An 11,096-nucleotide genomic window follows, 5' to 3' on the forward strand; every position below is an offset into this window, starting at 1 on the left:
TCATGCTCCCTCTGACTACAGCACATGTTGTTCCCACAACCTGGAATGCTATGTCTCCTCCTCGTTCCTTCCTCAACCCAAAATTATCCTTTGATTTTACCTCAGGAAAACCTACCTAGACTAGGTCAAATATCCTATTACATATTTTTTAAGCATTTTTGGTTCTTAACCTAATTATCATTTTACATTTTATTTATGTGAATATTTGACTAAGGTCAGTCTTCCCCTTTCAACGCTGTAAGATCCATGATAGCAAGACTCTCTTATTTGCCTACCTTTATATCCTCAGCAACTAAAATGGTATCTGACATGTAGTAGACAGTGAGTAAACATTCACTGAATGAATGAAGAAATAAATGGTGTTCAGAGTGTTATGAAAATTTAGGAGGGACACAGTGTTGTGCTGGTAAATGTTTACCAACCAGTTAAAAAAAAAAGTCCTGCTTTGTCAATTTCTGGGGCATAAATGCTCCCACCATGACCAATTTCGAGATGCCAATACAACATCATGCAGTGCTGGAGTTGGGAAGTGATGTGAGCAGTCGGCTTGAGAGCCTGTACCAGCTGGCTCCAGCACACCACTGGAAGGGCACCGAAGTTAGTGGGGCAGACAATGGTACACAAAGCACAGGCAAGCTGCCCAGAGACCGAAGCTGGCATCTGAAGTATGACTAGAAGACAAGTTTGGGAGGTGGAAACATTTGTGGGACAAACAATTTGCATGGCAGGTGGGAGCTGGAGAAGGAAGAAGAGAAAGTTCAGTAGGACTGATGTCTATATTTAAAAAGAACTTGTAAATCTTGATAAGAGGTTCAAACTTCATCCTTATGGAAGCACTGGACTGGCTTAAGCAGGTGAGTGGCACAGTGAGGTTAGCATTTTGGAGAGATTGTTCCTACTGCCTTTTCCCAATGGGTTGGGCACTGTGCAGCCACCCAGAGAAGAGATGCTGATGAACACAACCAGGATAGGAACGAAGAGAATGTGCTGACAACGGTGAAAGGGAGCCTGGTAGGAGGTATTTCACATGGAGATTTGGGCAAAAGGGCAGTTTGGCAGTGAGCAGGCCTAAACTACAATCCTAGTTTCAAGAGGTGGGACCTGATGTCCCAGGGAAGGAAACCAACACAAGGCAGTGCCCCATCATGGAGACCCAAGGACTGCATTTGATTGATAAGCACAGGCTTTAGAAATAGGGAGCAGGACTTGAGTTCTGGTTTAGTCACCTACTAGTTGTGAGTGGTCAATTAAACTCTCTGAGTTTTCAGCTTTCTTATCTGTTTAAAAACAGGAAGGTACAAGGGCCAGCCCGGTGGCACAGTGGTTAAGTTCGCACGTTCCACTTCGGCGGCCTGGGGTTCACCGGTTCGGATCCCGGGTGTGGACATGGCACCACTTGGCAAAGCCATGCTGTCCCACATATAAAGTAGAGGAAGATGGGCATGGATGTTAGCTCAGGGCCAGTCTTCCTCAGCAAAAAGAAGAGGACTGGCAACAGTTAGCTCAGGGCTAATCTTCCTCAAAAAAAAAAAAAATGGAAGGTACAATAAAAACACCTCATATGGTAATTCTGATGGTAAAATGAGATAATATATGTCAAAGTAACTAGTATAGTGTGTGGTACATAACAGGTATACAGTAAGTATTTTTAAAATTTAACAGGAGAAAAGGAAAGAAATCAGTCAGGCACACTTTGGTTTACAAAAGTGGTCTTCAAATCTGAATATATGTTCCCTTGGGGAAAAAGAGGGGTACTGGATGGGGGTGCTGTTAATAATCATACCAGGACAACAGGCATAAACTGGAATGTGTAGTCATCTTAGTGCTGAAGGACTTTCCAAGAGGCAGACAGCCATGGTGAGTTTTAAGGCACCAGTTTCAAGATCCAGAACCTCAAAAGTCATTTTGTTTTTTAAGTGCTTTACAAAACAATTGGTTAATGGTACAGCCATCATTCAAAATCAGGTAGTTTGACTGTAGAGCCTTCCCTGGAAACCACTACACCTTACTTTTCTTTCCTAGAGGGCCCTCTCGCACATCCCAAGAACATGGGTTAGTATCAGAATTTAGGAGTAATTCTATACATAAGTGGAACTCTTCACTGTGCTAGGGGTCCCTTCTTATTATTTTTTCTTATTACTGACCTGCCAACCCTTTGTACATCACTGTACACAGAGAAAGTGATATCTATAAGGCATGATGGGGTGACGGATTGAGGCATCTTATTGTAGAAGGTGACTAGCCCAGTAGTTTCAGTCTCCCCAAGCCTAGCTTGACCACCCTTAAGGGTTGAGCAGAATCCGTGCCTCCAATTACATGTAATTTACTCCCAGCATCCAGTGTGCCGAGGCACACGGCGGGGAAGCTCTAGTATAGATACTGCTAGACTACTGTAATTATAATTATACTACTATAATTTTTCCTTTGACCTGGGCTTGCAGGAATAAGTAATGGGTCCTTATTTTGTCAGTTATCCTGATCAGCTTGTCATTATGGAAAAGTGTTTCTTTGTCAAAGTTGACATTATCAGAATATTGCAATTAGGGAAAGTTATAGAATATTGTTGTAAGTTATAGAATATTGTTATAGTCAAATGTTATCTCTCAGCTAACAAAAGTCAATGTTACGTTGATCCTTCAAAGAATGCAATATGAAGCATTGCTTATTCTCCTTCATCGCTCACTCCTAGCTACTCTCCCAGGTATGTGAAAAAAGAGGTCTACCTGAATGTGAATGGCTGAAACTTACACCAAGATCCTTACTTTGTCTACTAAGTGTGAATCCAATGGGGAAAAAAAACACACATCATAGTAATTAAAAGCAATATAGGATTAATGAATTTTAATCAAATTTTCATATTTCTATGCAACTGTTTTCAATTTAGATTTATTAAATAGTATAAAGATTATGATAGTATGAATGCTAAATATCTGTGTAACTCAATGAATTTTCCAAGTGAACACACCTGTATAATCAATGCACAGATCAAGAAACAACATTACCAGTAACACCAAAAGCCCCCCTCATACCTCCTTCCAGTCACCACCCACACCCACAAGGATATCCCCTAGTCTGACTTCTGACATCGTAGATTAGATTTAATCATTTTTGAATTTTATATAAATGGAGTGACACAGTTTATATTATTTTGTGTCTGACTTCTTTCATTTAAAAATATGTTTGATGACATAAAGATAGACATATAGACCAAAGGAATAGAATAGAGGCCCCAGAAATACACCCTTCTGTATATGGTCAAATGATCTTTGACAAGGGTGCCAAGAACACTCAATGAGGAAAGGACAGGCTCTTCAACAAATGACGTTGGGAAACCTGGACATCCACATGCAAAAGAATAAAATTGGACCCTTACCTTATACAATATACAAAAATTAACTCAAAATGGATTAAAGGGGGCCAGCCTGGTGGTGCAGCGGTTAAGTTCGCACATTCCAGTTCGGCGGTCCAGGGTTTGCCGGTTCGGATCCCAGGTATGGACATGGCACAGCTTGGCAAGCCATGCTGTGGTAGGCGTCCCACATATAAAATAGAGTAAGATGGGCACAGATGTTAGCTCAGGGCCAGTCTTCCTCAGCAAAAAGAGGAGGATTGGCAGCAGATGTTAGTTCAGGGGTAATCTTCCTAAAAAGAGAAAAATGGATTAAAGACTTAAATGAAACATTTAAAACTCTGAAATTCCTAGAAGAATACATAGGGAAAAACCTCACAACACTGGGTTTGGCAGTGATTTCTTGGATATGACACCAAAAGCACAGGCAACAAAAGCAAAAACAGATAAAGTGGACTTCATCAAAATTTAAAACTTCTGTGCATCAAGGGACACAATCAACAGAGTGAAAGTTTCTCCCTCGAACATGGGAGAAAAAATTTACAGATCATGTCTGATAAGGGGCTAATATCAGAATAAAGAACTCCCACAACTCAACGACAAAATATCACCTGGATTAAAAAATGGGCAAAGGACTTGAATAGACATTTCTTCAAAGATAATATACAAATGACCGATAAGCATACGAAAAGATGCTCAACATCACTAATCATTAGATATATGCAAATCAAAACCACAATGAGATACCACCTCATACCCATTAGGATGGCTACTATAAAACAAAAAGCAAAAAAATTGAAAATAACAAGTGTTGGTAAAGGTATGGAGAAATTGGAACTTCTGTGCACTGTTGGTAGAAATGTAAAATGCTACAGCTGCTATAGAAAACGGTATGGCGGTTCCTCAAAAAAAGTAAAAGTAGAATTACCATAGGACCCAGATGTCCTATTTCTGAATATATATCCAAAAGAATTGAAAGCAGAGTCTCGAAGAGATATTTGCTCATCCATGTTCATAGCAACATTGTTCACAAGAGCCAAGAGGTGGAAGCAGCCCTGAAGTCCATCAATGGATGAATGGATAAACAAAATGTGGTAATATATACATACAATAGATATTATGCAGCCTTAAAAAGGAAGGAAATCCTGTCACATGCTACAACATGGATGAACCTTGAGGATATCATACTAAGCGAAATAAGCCTCTCACAAGAAAATGAATACTGTATGCTTCCACTTATGAGTGGTATCTAGAGTAGTCAAATTCATAGAAACAGAAAGTAGAATGGTGGTTGCCTGAAGCTAGTGGAAGAGGGAAATGGGAGTTGTTTAATGGGCACAGTTCTCAATTTTGTAGGGTAAAAAAGTTCTGGAGATCTGTTGCATAACAATGTGGATATACTTAACAACTGTATACTTGAAATGTACACTTAAGTTTTATGTTACATGTTTTTTATCACAATTAAAAGTAAAAAAAAAATTTAAATATGTTTGAGAGATTCATTTACTTTATTGTGCATAGCTATGGTTTATTTATTTTCATTGCAACATAGTATTCACAATGTATTTATCCATTCTACTGTTGATGGGCGTTTGGGAAGTATCTGATTTGGGGCCATTGTAATTAGTGCTATACATAGCATTTTGAAATGAAAATAAAAATCTATCAGATTTTTAGGGCTTCGAAGGCATCAGAGAACACTCACAATGTATTTTGAAAGGGGTAATATATCCTTCTCCCAACTCACTCTCAGCTTGTGTAACCAGCTGCTAACTTAGCTTCTCCACTTGGATATTTAATAGATGTGTCACACTTATCATGTCCAAATCTGCTTTACCTGCAGCCTTCTTCACATCTGTTGGCAACTCCATTGTTCTAGTTGCCCAGGCCAAAAACTTTGGTACATCTTGATTCTTTTCTTTCTCTAGCACCAACATCCAAGGCATCAACAAATAATGATGGCTCTACTTTCAAAATAAATCCAGAATCTGACCACTTTGTGTTATCTCTACTGCTATGGTTCTGGTCTACATTCCCATCATCTCTTGCTTAGATTATTACAATAATCTCTTAGACAATCTGCCTTTGGCACTCACCACTCCCATCCTTCCCCCAATAACCCACTCTATTCTCATCAGCAGCTAAAGGGACCTTGAGGCATATTATATTTTCCAAAGATAGCAACAACAATACCTCCCATCCCACATACTCTTCTGCAATGTGACCTTGCCATTCCTCAACATGAAGTGGAGTCTAAAACACTTCTTATGAATCTGGGCTGACCCCAGAGACTTGCTTGAACAATAGAATGAGGCAGAAGTAACATTCTGGGACTTCCACAGCTAGTTCATAAGAGCCTAGCAGCTTCCACCTGAGTCTTTTGAAATGCTTGCCAGTGGGATGCTTTCCCCAGGAGCCCATCTTCTATGCTTGAGAAGCCCAAGCTACGTGAGGAAGCCATATGTGGACATTCCAGTCAATGCTCAAGTTTAGGACCCAACTGACAGCCAGCATCAACTGCCATCTGACTGAGAGACCTCAAGGAAGGATTGCCTAACTGAACCCATTCAATTCACAGAACTATGAGAGATAATAAATAGTTTTGAGTCACTAAGATTTGGGGTGGTTTGTTATGCAATGATAGATAATGGGAACAGAACTTTTTACAGTGACAGTCAGATAATGTCATTCTTCTATTCAAAACCCTCCAGTGATTTCCCATTGTACCCAAAGAGTCAAAGTGCTTATCACAGCCTACATGATTTCTGCATGATACAGTCTGAATCTTCACTTCCCTTCCCTTCCCCATGATTACTCTGCTCCAGCCATAGTGCTTTCTCTCTTGCTACTGCTTAAACACTCCCGTGTTAGGGACTTTGCACTGGCTGCTCCTCTTCCCTAGATCTATTTCACCAACTCAGCTTGGTCACTTCCTTAAAGTTTTTGCTCAAATCTCATCTTCTCTATGAGGCCAACTCTGACCACTTATTTAATATTGCTACCAGCCTCTCCCTCCACCAAAACTCCCAATCACACTTACCCTGCTCTACATTTTTTTTCCCACAGCACTTATCATTTTCCAACATACTACGTAACAGCACTTATTTATTAGGTTTATTGTATACTGTCTGAAAGTTCCTCCAAGGCAGGGATTTTTACTTTTTTGCTTTTTTACCTACTGTATTCCCAGCACCTAGAATAGTATCTGATACATAGAAGGCACTCAATAAATATTTGTATTGTAAGTTCTAATAATAGTTGAGACTGAGTTTACCAGGATAACATGAGGGTAAGGTAGAGTTGACTTGCAGAGCCATAGAAGAACAAAGAGGTAAAAGTAAGTATAGAGGAATGAGTTTACACTTCTGGAATCCTAGTCACCACCCGTTTACCAGCTCCTGGCAGAGAGCAGCACTAGGGTGGAGATCATGTTCGGAATAAAGCATTCAGTTCATGGAAGAAACCCAAGATGGTAACATATGTCACATAAGTCAAAGCCAATGTATGAGGTGAGCTAAACTCCATTATAATCCTGTGCCTAATTATAGTGAATTGCAGCCAAATTATACTCCCCAAACCAAATAAATATAGAATATACTGGGTGGCAGCCCTATTTTCCAACACCAAAGTGTCAAAGGAATTGCTCGATATTTATTTTGAATGTGCTATTCTGCAATTATCTGATTAACAATTTAGTTTTCCCAAAATTGCAGGACCAAATCCAGTTGTTTTTCTCCTTGGTCTCATCAGTCATGAGATATTACTATACTTTTAAAATTTGGTAATAGTTTAGAACCTCCTAAAATATTATCCTAAAAATTAAACCTGACTATTCAGCTCAATAGAGTATTAATTTCAAATTGTGTATTAATGTAGGTTAGAACAACGAAACACATCGCAGAAGGAAAAATATATTTGAGTGCTCTAAATAAATTATACAACTTGCATATTTGAAAAAAAATCATGAAATGCAAATCACTAATAAACAGAAAACTATTCAACTTCACTAGTACTAAAAAAAAAAAAAGCAAAATTAGTGGTGATAAATCTTTTCATGCAACGTGACAAATATAGTTTGGTTTTTTTGGTGAGGAAGATTGGCCCTGAGTTAACAACTGTTGCCAATCTCCTCTTTGCTTTTGATTTTTTTTTTTTTTGCTTGAGGAAGATTAGCCTTGTGCTAACATCTATGCCAATCTTTTCTCTACTTTGTATGTGGGATGCCTCCACAGCATGGTTGATGAGTAGAGTAGGTCCACATCTGGGATCCGAACCTGCAAACCCTGGCCGCCCAAGCGGAATACACAGAACTCCAACCACCAGGCCATGGGGCCAGCCCCTGTGAGAAATATGTTTCTAATGTGACGATAGTGTGGGATTTCTCATTCATTGTGAATAAGAATATACATTAGCAGCGCCTTTCTAGACAGCAGTTTAAAAATGTATAGGAAAAAACAACAAAATATACAAAGATATTTTTAAATGTGTATTTTTTATTAGTCAAGTAATGTTGATCCAAAAATGCAAAATGGCTCAAACAAAATAGAAGTTTATGTCTTGTTCATATGTTTTCCCTGAACTGTTTCAGGTCTCTGATGTATTTGTGTATGTGTGTGTTTGTGAGAGAGAGAGAGATGCTCTCTAAGATCATTCAAGAACATGGAAATTAATAAATCTTTGGCCAGATTCAATAGAGACGTCCATGTGCAAAATTGGGAAGAGTACAGAGGAGCATGCATGTAAAGTTTTATGGACAGGGCTGGAAGTAGCTCTCATTCCTCTGGCTAACACTCAGTCATGTGGGCATACTTTACTGCAAGGAGTGCTGGGAAATGTAGTCTAATTGTGTGCCCAGGAAGAAGGTGCAATGAGTTTGCTGAACCGCTAGCAATTGTCACATTCTTTGACCCAGTAATGCACTTCTAGAAATTTATTCTGAGGAAATGATCATAAATACAGCAGGTTAATTTGGCATAGCAAAATGCCAACGATATATCAGATGACTAATAGCACCAGAATAGTTCATAAGTTTTGGAACATCCACATAGTAGCCCCAATTGAAGCTGCTGTTCCATGTGGTACCTTTGCTAGATTAACAGCAGATTAACACAGCTTTAGGCATATGGTATGCTGCCATTAATCTGACAAATATATTCTCTCCCATCCCCATTAGAAGGAAGGATCACCTGAAAGGGACAGTCTTACCCCAGAGCTATGTTAATTCTACCGTCCTCTGTCATAACGTAGTTCAAAGAGACCTAGGCCAGCTGGACATCTCACAGAACATTACACTGGTCCACTATATCAATTACATGATGCTAATTGGAGTAGATGAGCAAAAAATGGCTCTCAGAGGTAGCAATACTATAAGACACATGAGCTCCAGAGAGGGGGAAATAAACCCAAATAAGATGAAGTGACCTCATATATCAGTAAAATGTTTCGGGATGAACGGTCTGGGGCATGCTGGGACATCCCTCCAAAGTAAAAGGCAAATTATTGCATCTTGTACCTCCCACCACAAAGAAGAAAAGCACAGTGCTTGGTAGGCCTCTTTGTTCCTTGAGTCGGTATTTCCATACTCAGGGGTTCTCCAACTCATATCCAGCAGTCCCCCTTTATCCACAGGGTATATGTTCCAAGATCCCCAGTGGATGCCCGAAACTACAGATAGTGCCAAATCCTGTATATACTATGTTTTTTCTTATACCTACATACTTATGATAAAGTTTAACTTACAAATTAGGCACAGTAAGATATTAACAACAATAACTAATAAAATAGAACAATTTTAACAATATACTGTAATAAAACTTACTGTAGATCTTAGCAACCTCAGCATAGGACTTTTTTCTTTCCTTATCAAGTCAAGAACTTTCACTTTTTCGCTTAGAGGAAGCACTTTATGGCTTCTCTTTGGCATATCCGAATTGCCAGTATCACTACTCTTGCGCTTTGGGGCCTTATTAAGTAAAATAAGGGCTACTTCAGCACAAACACTACAATACCTTGACAGTGGATCTGATAATTGAGCCAGCTACTAAGTGACTAACAAGCTGGTAGTGTGTACAGTGTGGACACACTGGACAAAGGGATGATTCGCATCCGAGGAGGGACAGAGCAGGACAGCATGAGATTTCATCATGCTACTCAGAACGGCATGCAATTTAAAACTTATGAATTGTTTATTTCTGGAATTTTCCATTTAATATTCTCAGACTTCCATTGACCACAGGTAACTGAAACTATGGGAAGCGAAATCCCAGATAAGACTATTGAACTGAGAGACACAAAACACTGCCAAGTTTGAGTGGGACCAGCGCAGGAAAACACTCTCCAGCATATCCAGACTGAAGTGAACACTGCCCTGAAGTTGGGCCACACTACCAGGCAGACCCTATAATATTAGATCTATCAGTGATGAGAAAATACACCATAGAGAATTTAGGGCAAGTCCCAATAAAAGAATCACAAAATTGTCCCCTAGGATGCTGAAACAAGTCCACGCCACCATCAAAGAAATATAATACACACTTTGAAAACAATTGCCCCCCCCCAAGACCACATCTAAGGGAGGACAACTGGGAAGAGCCATCCCAGAGCGTTAGCTTCTATCTAATCCCACTTTCTTCTCTGCCCTTTCTTTCCACAGGTGTTGATCCCTCTAGCACTCCCTTATAATCTTTCTTCATGGTGATTTCTATTTTAGGATCTGCTTTCTGGGAAACCCAACTGGTGATAGGTGTTTTGTTGGTCTGTTTTAAGCACCTTGTATGATTTCATTATAACCTCTGCAAATGATTCCAATTAGGCCCTGGTTAAACAAACAAATGCAACTTTCATGCGTTGTCACTGGGAATGTAAAATGGTACAACCATTATGGAAAACAGTATGGTAGCTGCTTAACAAATTACAAAATAGAATTACTATATAATCCAGTAATTCTACTTTGGAGTATTCAAGGGGACCAGATTATGCTACTCCAAAATAAGCCACTTTGGCATAAGGATTATTTTGAGCTGAAGGCAATTGAGAAACAGCAGACACAAGGAAAAGCTTCCACCCTGCTGCATTCCTAAAGGCAGGGTATAAATTTTCCTTCGTGAAGGTGTCCCTCCTCTCCTTTCTCATGCCAAAAGGAGGAAAGCAACCTTCAACACCAGAGATGGAGATGGCGCTAAGATGAACTTGCACAAACAAACCTTAGTAAAATAACCACCCTTATCTTCCATTAGTTTCCCACATATATTTACTTTCCCACAATTTACCACCCCTAAAATCCTAAACCCCTTTTCCTTGGTCTTGTCAATTATCTACACATGTATTGCTCTTTGTTAAAATGGTATAAAAGCCCCCAGGTCTGATTCTTTGTGTCTTCACTTATTTTCGTTGAAGGCCTCTGTATGCATACATAATAAACCAATTCTCCTGTTAAACTGTCTTTTGTCAGTTTCCTTTTCAGGGCCCGCATTCTAAGAGGGTAGAGGAGAAAGGTCTTTCTCCCTTATAGTTTATATCCCAAAGAATCAAAAGCAGATATTCATACACCCATGTCCATAGCTGCAATAGCCAAAAGGTGGAAACAACTCAAGTGTCCATTGACAGATGAATGGATAAACAAAATGTGGTATATACATAAATGAAATACTATTCAGGCTTAGAAAGGAAGGAAATTTTGACACATGCTACATGGATGAAACTTGAAGACATTATGCTAAGTAAAATAAACCAGTTACAAAAGGAAAAA

This window comes from Equus quagga, chromosome 16 (genome assembly GCF_021613505.1).
Source record: "Equus quagga isolate Etosha38 chromosome 16, UCLA_HA_Equagga_1.0, whole genome shotgun sequence".
NCBI classification, from domain to species: Eukaryota; Metazoa; Chordata; class Mammalia; order Perissodactyla; family Equidae; genus Equus; species Equus quagga.